The sequence below is a fragment of the Salvelinus fontinalis genome, chromosome 9, assembly GCF_029448725.1.
Source record: "Salvelinus fontinalis isolate EN_2023a chromosome 9, ASM2944872v1, whole genome shotgun sequence".
Lineage (NCBI taxonomy): Eukaryota > Metazoa > Chordata > Actinopteri > Salmoniformes > Salmonidae > Salvelinus > Salvelinus fontinalis.
In genome coordinates, this window is record NC_074673.1 from 58234816 (window position 1) to 58257688 (window position 22873).

General features: G+C 39.0%; 1 protein-coding gene across 2 annotated transcripts in view; it reads left to right on the forward strand.

Moving 5' to 3' along the window:
• Positions 1 to 1565: 1565 nt before the first annotated feature.
• The window catches only part of si:dkeyp-19e1.3 (uncharacterized), a 91601-nt gene continuing 70293 nt past the window's right edge, over positions 1566 to 22873 (forward strand). For both annotated transcript variants that reach the window (XR_008760842.1, XM_055934955.1), the window contains exon 1: positions 1566 to 1964. The gene's annotated coding sequence lies outside the window, so the exon portion shown is untranslated. The remainder of the gene's footprint in view (positions 1965 to 22873) is intronic.

Here is a 22873-nt window from a genome sequence, read left to right on the forward strand (position 1 = left end):
TTACTTCCTCAGTTCCTTTGCCAAGTCAGCATTAATGTTGTTATGTGTCCCTTGTCCAGACGCTGTTCGTGTTTTGTTTCCTGTCTGTTTATTCATTAAATATTCACTCCCTGTACTTGCTTCTCATCTCCCAGCATCTGTCCTTACAGGGAAATGATGAGACGTTGAGACCTTGTCAAGGACAGAGTGTGGAGCCGAAGATGGTTGATCCTTACCTGGCGAAGGGAAGAAATATCACTACGGACAACTTATTTACCTCACTTGACCTCACCAAAACAGCCTGGTGGGCACAGTAAACAAAGCAAGATGGGAGCTGCCCCTTCGCTAAGGAGCAGGCGGAGCGTTCAGCACACAAGTGTTGAAAAGTGAGAATACCTCGCTGACCATTTACCAGGGTAAGCAAATGAAAGAATGTCAGCCTCATCAGCACAATGCACCCAACTACGGGGGAGGTCAAAAGGCAAAGCCTGAGACTACAACCCACTACAAAGCAACGAAGGTATATATATTTTTCTGACTGTTTTCACATTTATTATTTGTGTAAGTAAGCATTTAATTGTAGCACACGGTGTACTGTATTGTATTTCATTTGAAGGTGGGCGTAGGTGTGCTAGACCAAATGGCGTGCACGTACATTGTCAAAGGTGGTACCCTTAGATGGCCAGTGGCTGTGTTCTATAACATCCTTGACCTAGCTAGCATAAATGTGCACATTCTCTACAAGGCCTGCATGGGGAAAAATTTCCACCGAGGGATGTACAGTTGAAGTCAGAAGTTTACATATAACTTAGCCAAATACATTTAAACTCCGTTTTTAAGAATTCCTGACATTTAATCCTAGTAAAAATGCCCTATTTTAGGTCAGTTAGGATCACCACTCTATTTTAACAATGTGAAATATCAGAATAATAGTAGAGAGAATGATTTATTTCAGCTTTGATTTCTTTCATCACATTCCCAGTGGGTCAGAAGTTTACATACACTCAATTAGTATTTGGTAGCATTGCCTTTAAATTGTTTAACTTGGGTCAAACGTTTCGGGTAGCCTTTCACAAGCTTCCCACAATAAGTTGGGTGAACTTTGACCCGTTCCTCCTGGCAGTGCTGGTGTAGCTGAGTCAGGTTTGTAGGCCTCCTTGCTCGCACACGCTTTTTCAGTTCTGCCCACAAATTTTCTATGGTATTGAGGTCAGGGCGTTGTATGGTAAAGTAGTAGCCTCTTTCTCTTTCGTTTGTACAAGGTTGGGCTTGTCACTCATCTTCCTCTAGTGGTGGATCCAGGTCTTGACAAAATATTAGAGGATTTCACGTTTTAGAAGGGACCATAAACTCAATCGCCCGGTAGAGGGCGTAACAATACCAGAAATTGTTGCACAAGCTTTTCAGACCTATTCAGATTTCAAAGATTGTGATTGATGTATAGGCTATATGGATACATATGATACACATGTCTTACCTTTGCTTTCTACGGATTTAAGGACATTAGAATTTAATTAAGACATATTGGAATTCATATTTTGTAGCTATACCACCCCGTCCCCGTCACATGTATCTTTGCTCTATCGTGCGCGTTTTGTGAATACCATTAACCATGTACTATTTTATCCACCTCAGTAATGATGATACCGTTGGAAGTAACCTGGAAGACAAAACCTTTCACCTATTTTGTCTTTCCTAAAACACCTTGTCGTGTGCGTGCCATATTTACATCCCGTGCGCGCCTCCCGCCGCTGCTGCGCGTGCTCCATTCTGTCACTGCTGGCATCCAGACAGCTGCAAGCTCGTGGCAATGCATCTTTCGAACGAGAGGGAGGGAGAACAGCAGCAGTCGTTTGGGCAGTCAGCAAACTATCGCAGTTGTCTGGGTGACAGCTATCTCGGCTCGACAGTTTATGAGCGAGTAAAGAATGAGAAGAGAGGATTCTCTTACTGACTGGACAGCGCAGGAGACTCACCCTAAAAAGGTACGGTATTTGTGTTTGATCGAGTTTGTTAGCTAGCTAACATTAGCTCGCTGCTGTGTAGCGCGAGCGACAGCCAGTCGGGAGGCTTTGTGTCCTGCCTTTGTGACAATGATGCTATGCGTGTTCGCATTGTGGATAGTAAAATGACATTGCTAGTTAGCCTCATTACATCAGTTATCTAATTTATGTCACGCTGGAGTTGATATTTATAGAACAAAAGCGTTGTTTGTCACTGAGGAAGTGTTTTCTTTTTGGAGCAGAACATGCTATTTGTGGTTTCTCGTCCAACTAAACTCCCTTGATTGTCTTGTCTTGATGGCATAATACGTTGCTAGTTAGCGGACTGGATGGAGCGAAGGAAGTTTCTGATGAACTTTACCAACTACGTGGAGCTGATAACGTTACCAGGCTTGGTGGAATCTAGCTCCGACTAGGACAAGCTCCGAAAAGGACAATACTTAAAACAATTAAATTATGAAACGCCCACCTTGTACCTATGTTTGTCCTCTGTACTTGCGAACCTTTTTTTGTTTGCTGAAAACCTTAATTTTTCAATAAACGTTAATCAAGTACCACCAAACTCCTGTTTCCTTTTTGAGATTACATTGCCACATGCTATTTGCGCGGAGTTGCCATTTTAGTGCAACAGCAGTTGTGGTTCTATTTGATTAACGTTTAATCAAATAGCGTTCAAATAGCGATTGACGTTCATTGAAAACGTACGGATTTGAGCAAACCAAAGGCATACAACTACAAAGGACCCAACATAGGTACAAGGTGGGCGTTGAGTAATTCTTTTTTTTAGTATTGACCTCGGGCGAACCGATGTAGCTAGATTCCGCAATGCCTGTTCTCGGCTCCACGAAGTTGGTTTAATGTAGTTACTTTCCCTTGGGTCCACATTGTACAAATACTGTACATGACAAAGTACAGAACAGTTATAGGCAAGGACATCAACAAAATGAACATCTTAGAAAATGCATCATTTTAAATTGCCAATAAGTTATTGGAAAGACACCAAGAGACAACAACTACTATTTACACTTCATATGAACAGATTCTTGTACAGTTGCATTTTAACTTTAGAAAGAGGAGGCGCTGTGATATAATATGTTTTATTAAGCTAAACTTGCTTTTTACCTGAGTAACATCACGATGACATGGCTCTATACATAACTGAGCAACACATTAAATCCTTTTTTTGGTTTGGGTACAGTGAAGAAACCCATTGTGGCGTGTCTGGTGGGGTAAATACAGTTGAAGTCGGATGTTTACATACACCATAGCCAAATACGTTTAAACTCAGTTTTTTTCACAATTCCTGGCATTTAATCCTGGTAAAAATCCCCTGTTTTAGGTCAGTCACCACTCTATTTTAAGAATGTGAAATGTCAGAATAATAGTAGAGAAATATTTATTTCAGCTTTTATTTCTTTAATCACATTCCCAGTGGGTCAGAACTTTACATACACTGAATTAGTATTTGGTAACATTCCCTTTAAATAGTTTAACTTGGGTCAAACATTTCGGGTAGTCTTCCACAAGCTTCCCACAATAAGTTGGGTGAATTTTGGCCCATTCCTACTGACAGAGCTGATGTAGCTGAGTCAGGTTTGTAGGCCTCCTTGCTCGCACACACTTTATCAGTTCTGCCCACAAATGTTCTATAGGATTGAGGTTTGGGCTTCGTGATGGCCACTCCAATACCTTGACTTTGTTGTCCTTAAGCCATTTTCTCACAACTTTGGAAGTGTGTTTGGGGTCATTGTCCATTTGGAAGACCCATTTGCGACCAAGTTTTAACTTCTTGACTGATGTCTTGATGTTGCTTCAATATATCCACATAATTTTCCATCCTCATGATGCCATCTAGTTTATGAAGTGCACCAGTCCCTCCTCCAGCAAAGCACCCCCACAACATGATGATGCCACCCCTGTGCTTCAGGGTTGGGAGGGTGTTCTTCGGCTTGCAAACCGCCCCCCCTTTTTCCTCAAAACATAACGATGGTTGTTATGGCCAAACAGTTCTATTTTTGTTTCGTCAGATCAGAGGATATTTCTCCAAAAAGTACGGTCTTTGTCCCCATGTGCAGTAGTCTGGCTTTTTTATGGTGGTTTTGGAGCAGTGGCTTCTTCCTTGCTGAGCGGCCTTTCAGGTTATGTTGACATAGGACTCGTTTAACTGGATATAGATACTTTTGTACCGGTTTCCTCCAGCATCTTCAGAAGGTCCGTTGCTGTTGTTCTGGGATTGATTTGCACTTTTCAAACCAAAGTATGTTCGTCTCTAGGAGACAGAACGCGTCTCCTTCCTGAGCGGTATGACGGCTGCGTGGTCCCTTAGTGTTTATACTTGCGTACTATTGTTTGTACAGATGAATGTGGTACCTTCAGGCGTTTGGGGGGGGAAAATTCCGCCGTCTTGGCTGATTTTCTTTTGATTTTCCCATGATGTCAAGCAAAGAGGCACTGAGCTTGAAGGTAGGCTTTGAAATACATCCACAGGTACACCTCCAACTGACTCAAATTATGTCAATTAGCCTATCAGAAGCTGCTAAAGCCATGACATCATTTTCTGGAATTTTCCAAGCTGTTTAATGGCACTGTCAACTTAGTGTATGTAAACTTCTGACCCACTGGAATTGTGATACAGTGAAGTACCAATTGAATTTACCACAGGTGGACTCACACAGGAAACATCTCAAGGATGGAAACAGGATGCACCTGAGCTCAATTTCAAGTCTCATAGCAAAGGGTCTGAATGCTGAATACAAAGGGTCTGAATTAAGGCATCTTTTTGTTTTTAATATATTTCAAAAAAATGATAACCTGTTTTCGCTTTGTCATTATGGGGTATTGTGTGTAGATTACTGAAGATTTTTATTTATTCAATTTTAGAATAAGGCTAATGTAACAATGTGGAACATTTCAAGGGGTCTGAATATTTTCCAAAGGCACTGTATATCAATTCCCCGTTACATATCACCAGTAGGACATTTATAGTTAATTACTATAATTTCTAATCTACTATGTTTGTTACTTAGGTTATGGTAACTTATTTTAATGCATTCAATATTATTATTCCAGTCTTCCCGTTCTCATTGTCTGCAAGCAAACTAAGTCTGTTTTTACATCCATTGAGAATTTCAATCGTTCCTCAATGTATTTGAATAGTCTTTCTAGCTCTCTCCCTTTCATTAACCTCTGTGTGAAATGGAAAAATGTCATGCTCTGATCAAGTGGAAACGTCATAAAATAGGCCTAACTGATTTACTTTTTTATCATTTTGAGTGCTGGTACTGTTTAATATTTAGTCGCAGGAGTTCCACAATACTTTTGAGCTAATATTCTATAAGCAGAACAGGAGCTCAAGCAGTAGAACATTTGAGGTGCTGAGCTCTTAGCCCAGTGCAACAGCACTGCTTCTTATCCCTTACGCATATAGCCTACAGCAGTGTCTGTCCTGAGCTCACTGGCACGGGAAACTGAGGACCCTTAATATTTTATACAAAGTTGCAAGTTCGCTAACACACACTTCAGGCTAAACCCAAGTTAATAGTTGATACAATGTTTCAAGTTCGTTGCAGACAGGTCATGTGTAGCCAATGTGATTCATAGGATATATATATATATATATATATATATATATTTTTTTTAAATCAGGATATTTTGTATCTGCCGGCTGCAATGTTTTTATTTGTTGTCTTTGTGGGCTATTTTTACATAGTTGGCAATGGCAATTGAATACTTAGCTGGCAATAGACATAATTTAATTTGCTTATGAAAACCATAACTGGCACGCAGATCGGTAGAAAGGGAAGATAAATTGGCATTCCACATTAGAAAGGATGCTGACTCCTTGTGTAGCCAACTTCAGGAGAGTAATGGCAGAAACTGCAAAAGCCAGCAGGAGAATAGCTGCATCCGGTTATGTTTTTTCCCCTTTTGGTTATCTAGATCTCTTGCTCCCTCTTGAGGCATGTCTTATTTTATTAAACCGTAAGCTTAACCTTTTACGGGGGCAGCCCGACACCGGTACACTTATGACAACATCCAGCTCAAAGTGCAGGGCGCGAAATTCAAAATCTATTTTTTTTTTAAATATTTAACTTTCACACATTAACCTTTCACAAGTACCTACCCCGGGTCCGGGAGCACCCCCCACACTGATTAGCATCGCTAGCATAGCATCACAATTAAATAGTAGCATCTAAATATCATTAAATCACAAGTCCAAGACACCTAATGAAAGATACAGATCTTGTGAATAAAGGCACCATTTCAGATTTTTTAAATGTTTTACAGGGAAGACAAAATATGTAAATCTATTAGCTAACCACGTTAGCAAAACACACCATTTTTCTTTGTCCACCATTTTCTCTCCACCAGTAGCTATTCACCAATTCGGCTAAACTAAGATATTGATAGCCACTAACCAAGAAAAAACCTCATCAGATGACAGTCTGATAACATATTTATGGTATAGGATAGGTTTTGTTAGAAAAATGTGCATATTTCAGGTATAAATCATAGTGTACAATTGCACCCAACATCACAACTGACTAGAATAAATACACAGAGCAACGCGTATTACCTAATTACTAATCATAAAACATTTCGTTAAAATACACAGCATACACTAATTGAAAGACACAGATCCTGTGAATACAGACAATATTTCAGATTTTCTAAGTGTCTTACAGCGAAAACACAAATCGTTATATTAGCATACCACATGTGCAAACATTACCAGAGCATTGATTCTAGCCAAAGAGAGCGATAACGTAAATATCGCTAAAATATATAAATTTTTTCACTAACCTTCTCAGAATTCTTCCGATGACACTCCTGTAACATCATATTACACAATCCATATAGAGTTTGATCGAAAATGTGCATATTTAGCGGCACAAATCGTGCTTACACAATGGAAATACTGTCCAACTACTCAAGCAATCTGCCCGGCGCCATCTTTAAAATACAACTATTTTTATCGAAAACTATTCATAAACTTGACAAAAAAAATACAGGTTGGACATGGAATGAAAGATGCATTAGTTATTAATGCATAGTTAGATTTAGATTTTTAAAATTAACGTTACTAGACATACAGTGTGCGTTACAGCCAGACTAGTGCCGCAATAACGGCGTCACTATTCACCATTATTGAGTTTACATTTTTCCACATAAAAATGGAATAACATCATAAATAGCTCTTACTTTTTGACGAGCTTCCATCAGAATCTTGGCATGGTGGTCCTTTGTCCAAAAGAATCGTTGCTTGGTTGTAAAACGTTGCATTCAACTTCTGATATAGCAGCTAACAATAGCTAACAATAGCTATTCTGCCCCAACGTGTCCAAATCCTCAAGACGCAATACTGAGGAAATTCCGAAAAATAGCAATATACTCGCATAATCTGATATAACTCGGTTTAAAATAGCTTCGTTATGATGTTTCTAACACCTATATCAAATTAAATTACAGACGGATACATCTAACGTTGGTAAATGAGCGTTTGAAAATGGCATCCTGAGGTCCATCTCTGCGTAATGCTCAGCTTCGAAAGGAAGGCGTACCTCACTCCTTGGCCTTTTATAACCTCTGAGAGCTACCTAGGAAGCCCATTCCACTTCTCATTGGTTACTGACATCCAGGGGAAGGCGGGTGCAGTTCATGTCGTTCCATAGGATACACACAGACCTTTAAACTGATCTGAGACCAGACCTTCGCTCTCAGACCTTCGCAGTACCTGTCATGGATTTCGCTGTAGAAAGAGTTCTGGGTCACCCACAGACAAAATTCCAACGGCTATAGAAACTAGAGTGTTTTCTATCCAATAATTATAATAATATGCATATTGTACGAGCAAGAATTGAGTAGGAAGCCGTTTAATGTGGAGTGCAAATTATGCTAATGCGAAACAGCACCCCCTATAGCATATGTTTTGTTCTAAAAATGTGCATATTTCATGTATAAACCATAGTTTACATTTCAGCTACAATCCGAAATTGCACCGAAAGCAGCCATAATATTTACAGACACCAACGTCAAATAGCTAATTACTCATCATAAAACATTTCTGAAAAATACATAGTCTGCAGCAATTGAAAGACAGGCATCTTGTGATTCCAAACAATATTTCCGATTTATTAAATGTTTTACAGCGAAAACAAAATGTATCGCTATATTAGCGTAGCTACAATAGACAGACACAATTGGGCGCCCACGGCCAGTTCACATGCACGACAGATATGAAATAACATCATAAAATGGGTCTTACTTTTGCTGATCTTTCATCAGAATGTTGAAGAAGGTGTCCTCTGTCCAGATGAGTCGTTGTTTCGATTCAGAATGGCAAATTTCCCTCTTCAATTAGCATTGGCACTAGCCGAGTGGCATAAATTTATCCAACGTAAACACAGTCAGAGGACGGAACACGGCAAAACTCCCGAATAAAGTTTCAATAATCTGATTAAACTATATTGAAAAAACATACATTACGATGATATGGTCACATGTATCAAAAAAAAATAGAGCCGGAGATGTTAGCCGTTTCGTTACGAAGGCAAAACAGAAGTCAATCCCACTTCCTTCAGAGTACCGGAAGTGGACGGTCACGTCAAAGAAAGTTTTTTTCCCACCACAGAACAAGATGAGCACAAAAATTCATTCTCTGACATCCTCTTTACACCAATAGGAAGGCGTATAGAGTGTCAGCAGACTCCAAAGTGTTAAGACCATGTATAGGCATCAAGTTGAAAAGAGCATCGATTTCTGACATTTCACTTCCTGGTCAGGAAAAGTGCTGCAGAAGGACTTCTGTTTCACTCAGAGAAATAATTCCAACTGCTTTAGAAACTAGAAAGTGTTTTCTATCCAAAAAGAATAATAATATTCATATTGTACGAGCAAGATTTGAGTAGGAGGCCGTTTGAAATGGGCACGATTTCACTGGCTACTCAACACTTTACTCAACACTTTGCCTTGCAGCCAAGCATCAGACAAGCTCAATGCATATCATTTATTTTATTAAAACACGTGGTGTGTGTCTGTCTATATATGGGAAAATACGTATAAAAATGTTTGACCAATTGATTCGTCGAAAGAACAGATTTCGGTCGACCAAGAGATTTTTTTTGCAGGGGACAGTCCTACAGCATACGTAGTCATTTTAGCTTATTCTAAGACTTGGCAAATCACTTGTAAAAATAGAGAAGAGTAACGGCCCACGGCAACTGCCCTGATTGTTACCGCATTGTACATACTGTGGCGGTTTTGCATCAAAGTCCTGCAATAAGAGCTAAGACTCTAATATATTGAACTCTACATAGTTGTGTTCTGTGGATGTCACTAAGTAGGCTGATAGCCCATTTCATGGGTGCACAATCCATACGTTAGGCTTTACAGTGCATATAAGTAGGCTATGCCCCCAATGCAAATTGCGCCCAATGCTGATTTCAACAGATTTGTTTTGGGGGGGGGTAACATTTTTTGTTGAAATTATATAACAATTCCACTTTGTTTATCATTATCTGGTCCAATTGTGGCATGATTCCACTATTTTTATCCATTCATCAGTTTCAATGAGTGACTTTTATTGTGAAGGCAAACAGCCTGAGCATCAATAGTGGAATCGGCAAACGTTGTTTACAACACACTGGTTGGAAATTAGCTCTTTACCCTACCAACGATTCCAATCCATCAATGGACTGTACTGTAGGCTACAGCTAGCAAGACTAGTGCTCATATCAAAGATATTTTGTGTTAGTGATCTTCAGTTGTCTATAAATGGCCTTGGTTCTTGTCATTGTGTGTGACTGTGAGTCAAGAGTATCTCTGCTATTATTAGCCATACTCTGCTTGTTTTCATTCTGTTGAACCTGAGCTGAAGACCAGCACAGGAAACGGATGTGTTTTTTTGGGTGGTTGGTGAATGGGCTTACTTCCTTTAGCATTTGACAAAGGTGATGGGGAGGGCTGAATCAAGTGGAATAGCTGCCCTAGACGTACCAAAAAGTAAACAATTTTGTCATCCTACATTCTATCATAAACTTAAAATTATTGAGTGACTTGCCTTTATATACATTTGTTTTGTTGTGATGGGTGTAATTGAGCAAGTGCATCTGCCTTATTTAATTAAATAAGTGGGATTGTACGGGTGAAAGCCAGCATCCTGCTCATACCAGCCTCCTCTTAACACATGTACACACATCACACACTCACCGTAGATGAGAAGTAGGCCACTAACCGGCCTGTATGTCATGTCTTGCCTTTTGTGGCGCTTCTACTACACTAGAGGCATCTCACTGGAGTACCCTTATTCATATTTATGGAAAAGGGAGGGCCTTCAGACTGGGCTAATATGAGCTGTCTCCTTTCTGGGGCAGTGGTGTGTGTGAATAAATAATGGACACCAGTCAGAGGATCTCTGTTTGTCAATTACCTCCCCAGTGTTATTATTCACCACAGATGTGAGCAGGGCCTAAAATTAACAACCGCCACCTGCCAAAAGCGGGTAGATTTTGGCATTGGGTAAGTGACATGGTAAGATGTTAGTTTCACTAGCCACGTTGGTGGATGGTCAGGGCTCCACAGTGCGAGCATTTCACTCGCATTTGTGAATAAAAATTATTGAGCATGAACACATTTATAGTAAAATAAACGCTGCAGTAGCTATTTCTGCCGTTTGATCCATAGCTGGTAAATTCAGTCTAAACTACGAATCCTATATAGCCTATCCCACCTCACGCTGCAACATGACAAGGCATCAGCTACTCTTCCTGGGGTCCAGCAAAATTAAGGCAGTTATACTATTTTTTTTAAACATTACAATACATTCACAACAGATTTCACAAAACTACCACATATCTACAACACAAAATCCATGTGTGTGTGTATGCATATATGTGCCTATGTTTGTTGCTTCACAGGCCCCACTGTTCCATAAGGTGTATTTTTATCTTACATTTTTTTTTTTTAATCTAATTTTACTGCTTGCATGAGTTACTTGATGTGGAAAAGAGTTCCATGTAGTCATGGCTCTGTAGTACTGTGTGCCTCCCATAGTCTGTTCTGGACTTGGCGACTGTGAAGAGACCTCTAGTGGCATGTCTTGTGGCGAATGCATGGTTGTCCAATAGAGGTTGACCGATTTAATCGGAATGGCCGATATAATTAGGGCCGATTTCAAGTTTTCATAACAATCGTAATCTGCATTTTTGGACACCGATTGTGGCCGATTACATTGCACTCCACAAGGAGCCTGCGTGGCAGGCTGACTACCTGTTACGCGAGTGCAGCAAAAAGCCAAGGTAAGTTGCTAGCTAGCATTAAACTTATAAAAAACAATCAATTTTAACAATCACTCGTTAACAAACTTTTGTTTTGGCAAGTCGGTTAGGACATCTACTTTGTGCATTACACAAGTCATTTTTCCAACAATTGTTTACAGGCAGATTATTTCACTTACAGTGAATTATATCACAATTCTAGTGGGTCAGAAGTTTACATACAGTAAGTTGACTGTGCCTTTAAACAGCTTGGAAAATTCCAGAAAATTGTCATGGCTTTAGAAGCTTCTGATAGGCTAATCGACATCATTTGAGTCAATTGGAGGTTTACCAGTAGATGTATTTCAAGGCCTACCTTCAAACTCAGTGCCTCTTTGCTTGACATCATGGGAAAACCAAAGAAATCAGCCAAGATCTCAGATAAATTGTAGACCTGCACAAGTCTAGTTCATCCTTGGGACCAATTTCCAAATGCCTGAATGTACCACGTTAATCTATACAAACAATAATTTTGTTTACGCTGTTTTGCCTCTAACGAGTCTCCATCCCGGATCCGGGATCCTCCTCATCAAAAAAGCTGACTAGCATAGCCTAGCCTAACGGGACAGGGATATAATATAATTTCATGAAATCACAAGTCCAATACAGCAAATGAAAGATAAACATCTTGTGAATCCAGCCATCATTTCCGATTTTTAAAATGTTTACAGCGAAAACACTATGTATTTATATTAGCTCACCACAATAGCCAAACGCACAACGCCATGTTTTCACCATGTTTCCACCGCATAGGTAGCTTTCACAAAACCCAGAAATAGAGATAAAATTAATCACTAACCTTGAACAACTTCATCAGATGACAGTCTTATAACATCATGTTATACAATAAATGTATGTTTTGTTCGAAAATGTGCATATTTGAGGTATAAATCGTAGTTTTACATTGCAGCCACCATCACAAATAGCACCAAACCAGCCAGAATAATTACAGAGAGCAACGTGAAATACCTAAATACTCATCATAAAACATTTATGAAAAATACATGGTGTACAGCAAATGAAAGATAAACATCTTGTGAATCCAGCCAATATTTCCGATTTTAAAAAAAAAAGTGTTTTACAGCGAAAACACAATATATATTTCTATTAGCTCACCACAATAGCCAAACACACAACGCCATTTATTCACCGCCAAAATAGCTTTCACAAAACCCAGAAATAGAGAGAAAATTAATTACTAAACTTTGGACAACTTCATCAGATGACAGTCTTATAACATCATGTTATACAATACATTTATGTTTTGTTCGAAAATGTGCATATTTAGAGGTACAAATCCTGGTTTTACATTGTGAATACGTAGCCACAATACGCCAAAATGTCCGGAGATATTTTGCACAGTCACCTAATCTAACCAAAGACCTCATCATAAACTTCACATAAAAATACTTGTTGTATGGCAAATGAAAGATACACTGGTTCTTAATGCAACCGCTGTGTTAGATTTTTTTTTAAATAACTTTAGTACATCATGCAGTATTGTGAGACCGCTCACATATTCTCCGCCTTGTTGGAGCCAACATTTACCACAAAAATACGAAATAACATCATAAATAGTCTCTTACCTTTGTTGATCTTCCATCAGAATGTTGTGCAAGGAGTCCTACTTCCAGAATATATCGTTGTTTGGTTTTAGAATGTCCATTTTTTCTGTCGAATTAGCAACTTTGGCTAGCATTGTGGCGCGAACATGCCCATCATCTCTTGGCGCCTGGAACGAAAAATTCCAAAATTCCCAATAAACGTCGATGAACTGGTCAAACTCGGTTGAAAATCCTACTTTTTATGATGTTCTTCTCATATGTATCCAATAAAATCAGAGCCGGAGCAATTCGTCGTGTATACCGAACACTTTTCAGAAGACAATGTGAGGTTCCCCGGCGCGCAGTTGAAAGCTGAGAAGAGCGGACCTGTTACTCCAAAAGCTCTCATTCGGTCTCACATCAAGCTAGACACCCCATTCAACCTTCTACTGCCTGTTGACATCTAGTGGAAGGCGTATGAAGTGCATACAGATCCATAAATAAAAGCGAGTTGAATAGGCAGGCCCTGACACAGAGCCTCATTTTCAGAATTTTCACTTCCTGTATGGAAGTTTGCTGCCAAATGAGTTCTGCTTTACTCACAGATATAATTCAAACCGTTTTAGAAACTTCAGTGTTTTCTATCCAATAGTAATAATAATATGCATATTGTATGATCTAGAACAGAGTACGAGGCCGTTTAATTTGGGCACAATTTTTTCCAAAGTGAAAACAGCGCCCCCCCTATTAAGAAGAAGTTAATCACAAACATGTTTTCGAGGCAACTGCTTGTGCACCCATGACTTTGACATCAAGTATGTATCTTGAGTATCAAATTAAATCATTCAGATAATAAAAAAGAAAAAAAATGTGCACCCGCTAAAAAAAATCCGAAAAAAATCCGAAGCCTGACAGGGAGTGGAAACCGCTCCCTGTCAGCATGCCAATTGCACGATCGCTCAAAATTGTTTTGTGTGACACAACTGCATATTTGAGTGGCCTTTTGTCCCCAGCACAAGGTGCACGTGTAATGATCTACACACACTACCCCATATGACAAAGCGAAAACAGTTTTTTTGTTGAAATGTTGGCAAAAATGTTTTAAACAGAAATACCTTATTTACGTAAGTATTCAGACCGTTTGCTATGACACTCGAAATTGAGCTCAGGTGCATTTTATTAAATTTTAAATCTTATTTGATTATTTTATATACAGTGCATTCGGAAAGTATTCAGACTCCTTCCCTTTTTCCACATTTTGTTAAGTTACAGCATTATTCTAAAACGGATTAAATATAATAACCTCATCAATCTACACACAATACCCTATATTAACACAGCTAAAACATGTATTTATACATTTTTGAAAATATTTAAATAAGATCTTATTATTATAAGTACTATTATAAGTATTCAGACCATTTACTATGATACTAGAGCAGGGTTTCCCAAACACATTCCTGCACGTTTAGTTTTTGCCCTTGCACTACACAGCTGATTCAAATATCCAACTCATCAAGCTTTGATAATTTGAATCTGAGTTTCGTAAACCCTGATCTAGCGAAGTAGTCCTAAGTGAGCACAAGTTAATTAATTTGATTAATTACATTGTAATAAATAAATAATTAATTATTTGGGCGGGAGGGTAGCCTAGTGGTTAGAGCATTGGGCTAGTAACCAAAAGTTTGCAAGTTCAAATCCCCGAGCTGTCAAGGTACAAATCTGTTCTGCCCCTGAACAAGGCAGGTAACTCACTGTTCGTAGGCCGTCATTGAAAATAAGAATTTGTTCTTAACTGACTAAAATAAATAAATAATGTTTATTCACTTATATGCCTTCAGAATGAGGATCTTATTCTCAAACACCCCCTTTACTACATGTGACCTTCGTGACCACTATCAAAATGACTAAAAAGCTCAAATTGGGAAATTACCTTACCAACATGGGGGTGCGAATGGGCTTTAGTGATGTGGTCAATTGTTTGCTGACTCATAATGGCTGTCTCCTAGTCCTTGCAGTATTGAGCTAAGGGGCTCTCATTACCAAATCACACACTTCTCATTACCGCATCATTTTTAGGTCAATTTCGGTAATGAGAACCTTAATTTGGGTCGTGATAATAAGATAATTCTAATGTATAGTCAATGCGTGTGCTGTGCTGGTAACTTTATTTACTATGTCCACTGATTACACCTATTGTATAGATTGTATTAAGTAGGTGTTGTCAAGAAATATGGCTGTGTAAATGCCTTAAAAAAAAATATATATATATATATTTTTTATACATATAGCCACAATCTGGTGTTTGTGTTTAAGCTAAGCGAAATCCCTCCACTTAATTCAGGATTGGTGGGTTCCCTGCGGGATGGTTGAGCTAACGTAGGCTAATGCGATTAGCATGAGGTTGTAAACTGTTCAGACACAAGTCGCATGGACAGGAATCAGATTTGTAACTGATTTCAAACGCCTTTGTAGGTTGCTTAAATTATCTGATTCCATGTGCTTTTTGGCTGTTCAGACTGTAGGAAAAATAACAGGTTCGCATCAGATATGCCAAAAAATTGATTTGATACACTTCAAACTGCTAATGTGAACAAGGCGTAAGAGCTTTCCACACCTGGATTGTGCAATATTTGCACATTATTTTGAAAAATTTCTTCAATCTCTGTCAAGTTGGTGGTTGATTATTGTTAGATAGCCATTTTCAAGTCTTGCCATAGATTTAAGTCAACTGTAACTAGGCCACTGAGGAATATTCAATGTCGTCTTGGTAAGCAACTCCAGTGTATATTTGGCCTCCTGTTTTAGGTTACTGTCCTGCTGAAAGGTGAATTTGTCTCCCAGTGTCTGCAGGAAAGCAGACTGAACCAGGTTTTCCTCTAGGATTTTGCCTGTGCTTAGCTCTATTCTGTTTCTTTTTATCCCAAAAAACATTTTTTGCAGTTTTACTTTATTACCCCTTTGCAAAAGGGATGCATGTTTTGGAATATTTGTAAAGGCTTCCTTTTCACTCGGTCATTTAGGTTAGTATCATGAAGTAACTACAATGTTGTTCATCCATCTTCAGTTTTCTCCTATCACAGCCATTAAACGTTTTTTAAAGTCACCATTAGCCTCATGGTGAAATCCCTGAGCGGTTTCCTTCCTCTTTGGCAACTGAATTAGGAAGGACGCCTGTACGTTTGTAGTGACTGGGTGTATTGATACACCATCTAAAGTGTAATAACTTCACTTTGCTCCAAGGGGTATTCAATGTCTACTTTTTATTTTTTACCCATCTACCAATATTTGGCCTTTGCGAGGCATTGGAAAAGATAACGGGTCTTTGTGGTTGAATCTGTGATTGAAATTCACTGCTCGACCCAGGGACCTTACAGATAATTGTATGTGTGAGGTACAGATTTGAGGTAGTCGTTCAAAAATCTTGACACACTTATTGCACACAGTGAGTCCATGCGACTTGGGCACATTTTTCCTTCTGAATTTCTTCAGGCTTGCAATAAAAAGGGGTTGAATAATTGAGACATTTCAGCTTTTCATTTTCAATTAATTTGTAAACATTTCAAAAAATAATTCCACGTTGACATTGAGATAGTGTGTAGGCCAGTGACACATCTCAATTTAATCCATTTGAAATTCAAGCTGTATCACAGCACGTGGAAAAAGCCGAGGAGTGTGAATACTTTCTGAAGACACTGTAAATACAGATGCCGATTAATCGGACGGTTTTTATTATTTTTATTTTATTTGTAATAATGACAATTACAACAATACTGAATGAACACTTATTTTAAGTTAATATAATACATCAATTCAATCAATTTAGCCTCAAATAAATAATGAAACGTGTTTAATTTGTTTTAAATAATGCAAAAATAAAGTGTTGGAGAAGAAAGTAAAAGTGCAATATGTGCCATGTAAGAAAGCTAACGTTTAAGTTCCTTGCTCAGAACATGAGAACTTATGAAAGCTGGTGATTCCTTTTAACATGAGTCTTCAATATTCCCAGGTAAGAAGTTTTAGGTTGTAGTTTTTATAGGAATTATAGGACTATTTCTCTCTATACCATTTGTATTTCATATACCTTTGACTATTGGATGTTCTTATAGGCACGATAGTATTGCCGGTGTAACAGTATAGCTTCCGTCCCTCTCCTCGCTCCTACCTGGGCTCGAACCAGGAACACATCGACAACAGCCACCCTCGAAGCATCGTTACCCATCGGTCCACAAAGGTGAACAACTACTCCAAGTCTCAGAGCGAGTGACGTCACTGATTGAAACGCTATTAGCGCGCACCCCGTTAAGTAGCTAGCCATTTCACATCGGTTACACCAGCCTAATCTCGGGAGTTGATAGGCTTGTAGTCATAAACAGCTCAATGCTTGAAGCACAGCGAAGAGCTGCTAGCAAAACGCACGAATGTGCTGTTTGAATGAATGCGTACGAGCCTGCTGCTGCCTACCATCGCTCAGACTGCTCTATCAAATCATAGACTTAATTATAACATAATAACACACAGAAATACGAGCCTTTGGTCATTAATATGGTCGAATCCGGAAACTATCATTTCGAAAACAAAACGTTTATTCTTTCAGTGAAATACAGAACCGTTCCCTATTTGATCTAACGGATGGCATCCATAAGTCTAAATATTCCTGTTACATTGCACAACCTTCAATGTTATGTCATAATTACGTAAAATTCTGGCATATTAGTTCGCAATGAGCCAGGTGGCCCAAACTGCCGCATATACCCTGACTCTGCGTGCAATGAACGCAAGAGAAGTGACACAATTTCACCTTATTGCCTGCTAACCTGGATTTCTTTTAGCTAAATATGCAGGTTTAAAAATATACTGTGTATTGATTTTAAGAAAGGCATTGATGTTTATGGTTAGATAGTCGTGCAACGATTGTGCTTTTTTCGCAAATGCGCTTTTTTAAAATTAAAGTTGGCTGTCTTTGTTAGGAAGAAGTAGTCTTCACACAGTTCGCAACGAGCTAGGTGGCCCAAACTGCTGCATATACCCTGACTCTGTTGCAACAGAAGTGACACAATTTCCCTAGTTAAAATAAATTCATGTTAGCAGGCAAAATTAACTAAATATGCAGGTTTAAAAATATATACTTGTGTATTGATTTTAAGAAAGGCATTGATGTTTATGGTTAGGTACACGTTGCAGCAACGACAGTCCTTTTTTGCGAATGCGCACCTCTTCGATTATGTGCAACGCAGGACATGCTAGATAAACTAGTAATATCATCAACCATGTGTAGTTAACTAGTGATTATGATTGATTGTTTTTTATAAGATAAGTTTAATGCTAGCTAGCAACTTACCTTGGCTTCTTAGTGCATTCACATAACAGGCAGTCTCCTCATGGAGTGCAATGTAAGGCAGGTGGTTAGAGCGTTGGACTAGTTAACCGTAAGGTTGCAAGATTGAATCCCCGAACTGACAAGGTAAAAATCTGTCATTCTGCCCCTGAACAAGGCAGTTAACCCACCGTTCCTAGGCTGTCATTGAAAATTAGAATGTGTTCTTAACTGACTTGCCTAGTTAAATGTGTAAAAAATACCGATATCCGATTGTTAAAAAAAACTTGAAATCGGCCCTAATTAATCGGCCATTCCGATTAATCGGTTGACCTCTAGTCAGTATTCTCTCTCTCCCTCCCTCGCGCTCTCCCTTCCTCAATCTTTCTTCTCTCCCTCCTGACCTTCATGTTTTTCTCTTCTCTTTTTCTCTCTCCCTTCCTCCAGGTCTTCTTTCTTTCTCTTGTCTCTCTCTACTGCTTGAGGCAATATAGTCATCAGTTGAAAGGGATTCAGTTCAAACTAGCTTATTCTGCTCAGTTGACAAAAACCCCTTGGATTACAGCATTGAATGCATGACACACTCCTCCCTGGCTGTAGGCACAAATATAATATCAGTCTACCCTCCACAAATGCTAACCATAATCATTTTAAATCTTTACACTTGTGCCCATATACAGGTTGAAAATGGCTGATTTGGGCACTGATAAATGTGTAAATTGGAACGCAGTGGCTGTACAGTAACATGCTATAAATTGTCAGCTCATGCACTGCCTGTGCTTGACTTGGACTGAAATAGGTGCCGGTACTGTTTTATATTTTGGTGCAGGAGCTCCACAATACTTTTGAGCTAATATTATATAAGAAGAACAGGGAGCTCAAGCAGTAAAACATTTGAGGTACCGGTACTCTGTTCCAGTGAGCTCCTACCCAAGTCAAGCACTGTGTGCTGCACTTCAAACTTCTATAAGGGTTTTGACTGACAGGTGTTCTGAGCTTGAGCACCTTGTGCGACAAGTTGCCCCCATCTCTCCTGCTAATTTGGGAACTTTATTGTTGTCTGAGGGAAATGCTGTAATTTACGGGGATTATATGTACTTTGCAAGATATCAGGATTATAATTATACCGCTTTGATGTAATACAAGGAAGCCATCAGGCCAATTGTGTGCTTCAGATTTCCATATTATAAAACCCATGTCATATACAGTGTCAACGTTTATGATCTGTTTGATGCACAGTTACAAGATAACATGGCGTCATACCCTGGATTGTTCTGAACGGTATGAGCCTATGTTTGTCTATCGTGAATAAAATTTGCAGCAGACAAAAACATTTTTTGTTGCTTTTTTGGATTGCGTAAACAGCAGTAGTAATTGAGTGATTGCTGGGTTGTGTTCCAAACAAAACAACTACAAGTGTGCCTGCTCTAGTTCCTCAACGGCACAGCTAGGAGAGCCATAAAAAAGCACATTTTTATAGTTTACTGTTCTTTGAGTCATAAGTGCATTGAAATTACTTAGGAAGTGTGCACACTTTTGAGAGGTGTGTATGTGGCCACTTGGAGACACAAGTTGGTCCTCTCACTTAAACCCTTGCCATGTTTTTGTCTTATGTAGCACCTACCCCACCTTTTCCAGGAATATTCTTATGTTCCTGAAGGTATTCAGATTATTTTCAGGTTTCCTTAAATGGGGCAAAGTACAGTAAAAGTTTGTTTCAGTGTAATGTTTGGATTCAAACTGCTCCATTTCAATTACTACCATGGTTATGTATATACTTTTCTTTTTCCTTCTGTTAGAAACATTTCAACTTATCCATATAGACGACGCAAAACAGACTGGGTTGGCTTAGAATAGGGGTGTCAAACTCATTCCATGGAGGGCAGTAGGTCTGCGAGTTTTGGGTTTTTCCCTTTCAATTAAGCCCTAGACAACCAGGTGAGGGGAGTTCCTTACTAATTAGTGACCTTCATTCATCGATGAGTCAAAACACCTTAAAACGACATGGTATCAATAACAAGATACAACAAACTGAAACAAGCAACCTACTATTCCCCACATGGCAGCTTCTCGTCATTGTTGCTAGCTATCTGAACATTCAGAATCATATCGCGCGCCTTCCGGCCACGTCGGTTTCGTACACATAATTTACGTGACATTGTCAGCCATCCCGTCTGTTAGCCAATTCCCACGACTGTAAAGGGTTGAGGGTGGAAGTTAAAATGAGACACTTGAGACATACTGTAGCCTAGGCTATAGCTTATCCCTCATAATAATTTTGTCATGTCCATCTGGTTTTCTTCAGAGCTGTCACTGGCTGGCAATCAGGGTTCAAGGAAGGCCCTAATTTGGTGATGTATGTTTAAAGCTGCATCCCACTGTAGTTTGGCTGTCCTAGGGGATCTTATTAGATATTTGTGCAAAGCTCGCAGGGCTTAAATGCGCTCCAAAACAATGAGCTTATCTAATGCTGACAGGATGTGGCATCATACTGATGTTATCATGTTGGTCAAATCTGTTTATTTGCGAGGAGGGTGTTGTGATCTGCCATACTGTATGGCCACCGTTTTACCCAACTTTGCTCCCTATGTCTTTTTTTTTTTAGTATTATATTGATCACAGGATTGTTGTGTTTAGAGCTTTCAATAAATGCATTTCACTGCACTTGTGCACGTGACATTAAAACTTTAATTTCAGCCAAGAAATATTCATAGGCCAAACAATTGAGAATACACATTGCAGTCAATGGTTGAGTTCCTGCCCGAGTCCATTGCAGACGCATGCCAGATCTTACAACGTCTGGATAGGTAACATATCAGCTAAACAGCTCACAGGATAGCCATTTGATGCCCGACTGCGCAGTCGATCACGTGACACGCAACCATTGCAGGGCTCCAGACTAACATTTTACCCTGGTGGCACCAGCCAATGATTTGGTTGCACCACAAAAAATGCCTAGTTACACAAAACATATTTTTATCATATATAAAGTAATTTAATCTTAAAAAAGGCTTTTATTAAAGTGTTAGACTACTGAGATGGTGTTCAAATCATGTTGATTCAAAATATTTGAATGTGCAACCTAATCCAGTGATTGTCATATATTTTGGGTTGACAGTTTTTTTTGTTTATAAGAGATTCATCTTCATGTGCAATAATAGCATATGCACGTTTATTTGGGGGATAATTCAGCACCTGAGTAAGTGGCTTTCTAACTCTAAATATGTGATCGACCTGCTCAAATCAGTCTTATGTAGCAAAATTTGAAATTGTGTTTACATTGGATAAAAGTAAACTCTCAGGTAATTTTTTTTTTTTTTATCTTACACTGCATTTGAGGAACAGTGGGAAAGTAATTATGCTTTGAAAGTTGATAAACTTGTAAACAAATTTTTGAGGAAATGGCCTTTGAAAGTTTTGGTACCTACTGGAGAGCTCTCCTTTGTCTACACCCATTCAGCATTGTTCACACCCTCTTAAGCCAGCCCCACCCATCTCTTTAAGGATTCACATGTGAGGTCACGTGCTAAACAGTGAGTAGTGTAGTTAAGATGAATACTAAAAGTAGTAGCCTACAAGAAGGAACAATTCCAGGTGAAAATATTTTATAAATATTAGATTAAGTTTATCCAGACACTTGCCAAAAATTGATGGGTCATGTGATATAAATGCTATAACCCCTAGCCACATCTTGCCAAGTGGATGGGTCTCTACAGAAGGTGTAAACGGTACAGCCAAATGGTTACTTGCATATCAGAAATATATAGTGTCAATATGAATAAAATGATGTACAAGAACAATATCAGTGATATGAGGTAACTATATGCATACAGTCGGGTAAAGTACAGTTGAAGTTAGACGTTTACATACACTTAGGTCGAAGTCATTAAAACATTTTTCAAACACTCCACACATTTCTTGTTAACAACTATAGTTTTGTCAAGTAGGTTAGGACATCTACTTTGTGGATGACACAAGTAATCTTTCCAACAATTGTTTACAGACAGATTATTTCACTTATAGTTCACTGTATCACAAGTCCAGTGGGTCAGAAGTTTACATACACTAAGTTGACTGTGCCTTTGAACAGCTTGGAAAATTCCAGAAAATGGTGTCATGGCTGTAGAAGCTTCTGATATGCTAATTGACATAATTTGAGTCAATTGGAGGAGTACCTGTGGATGCATTGCAAGGCCTACCTTCAAACTCAGTGCCTCTTTGCTTGACATCATGGGAAAATCAAAAGAAATCAGCCAAGACCTCAAAAAAAAATTGTAAGACCTCCACAAGTCTGGTTCATCCTTGGGAGCAATTTCCAAATGCCTGTAGGTACCACATTCATCTGTACAAACAATAGTACGCAAGTATAAACACCATGGGACCACGCAGCTGTCATACCGCTCAGGAAGGAGACGCGTTCTGTCTCCTAGAGATGAACGGACTTTGGTGTGAAAAGTGCAAATCAATCCCAGAACAACAGCAAAGGACCTTGTGAAGATGCTGTAGGAAACGGGTACAAAAGTATCTATATCCACAGTAAAACGAGTCCTATATTGACATAACCTGAAAGGCTGCGCAGCAAGGAAGAAGCCACTGCTCCAAAACTGCTATAATAAAGCCAGACTACGATTTGCAACTGCACATGGGGACAAAGACTGTACTTTTTGGGGAAATGTCCTCTGGTCTGATGATACAAAAATAGAACTGTTTGGCCAT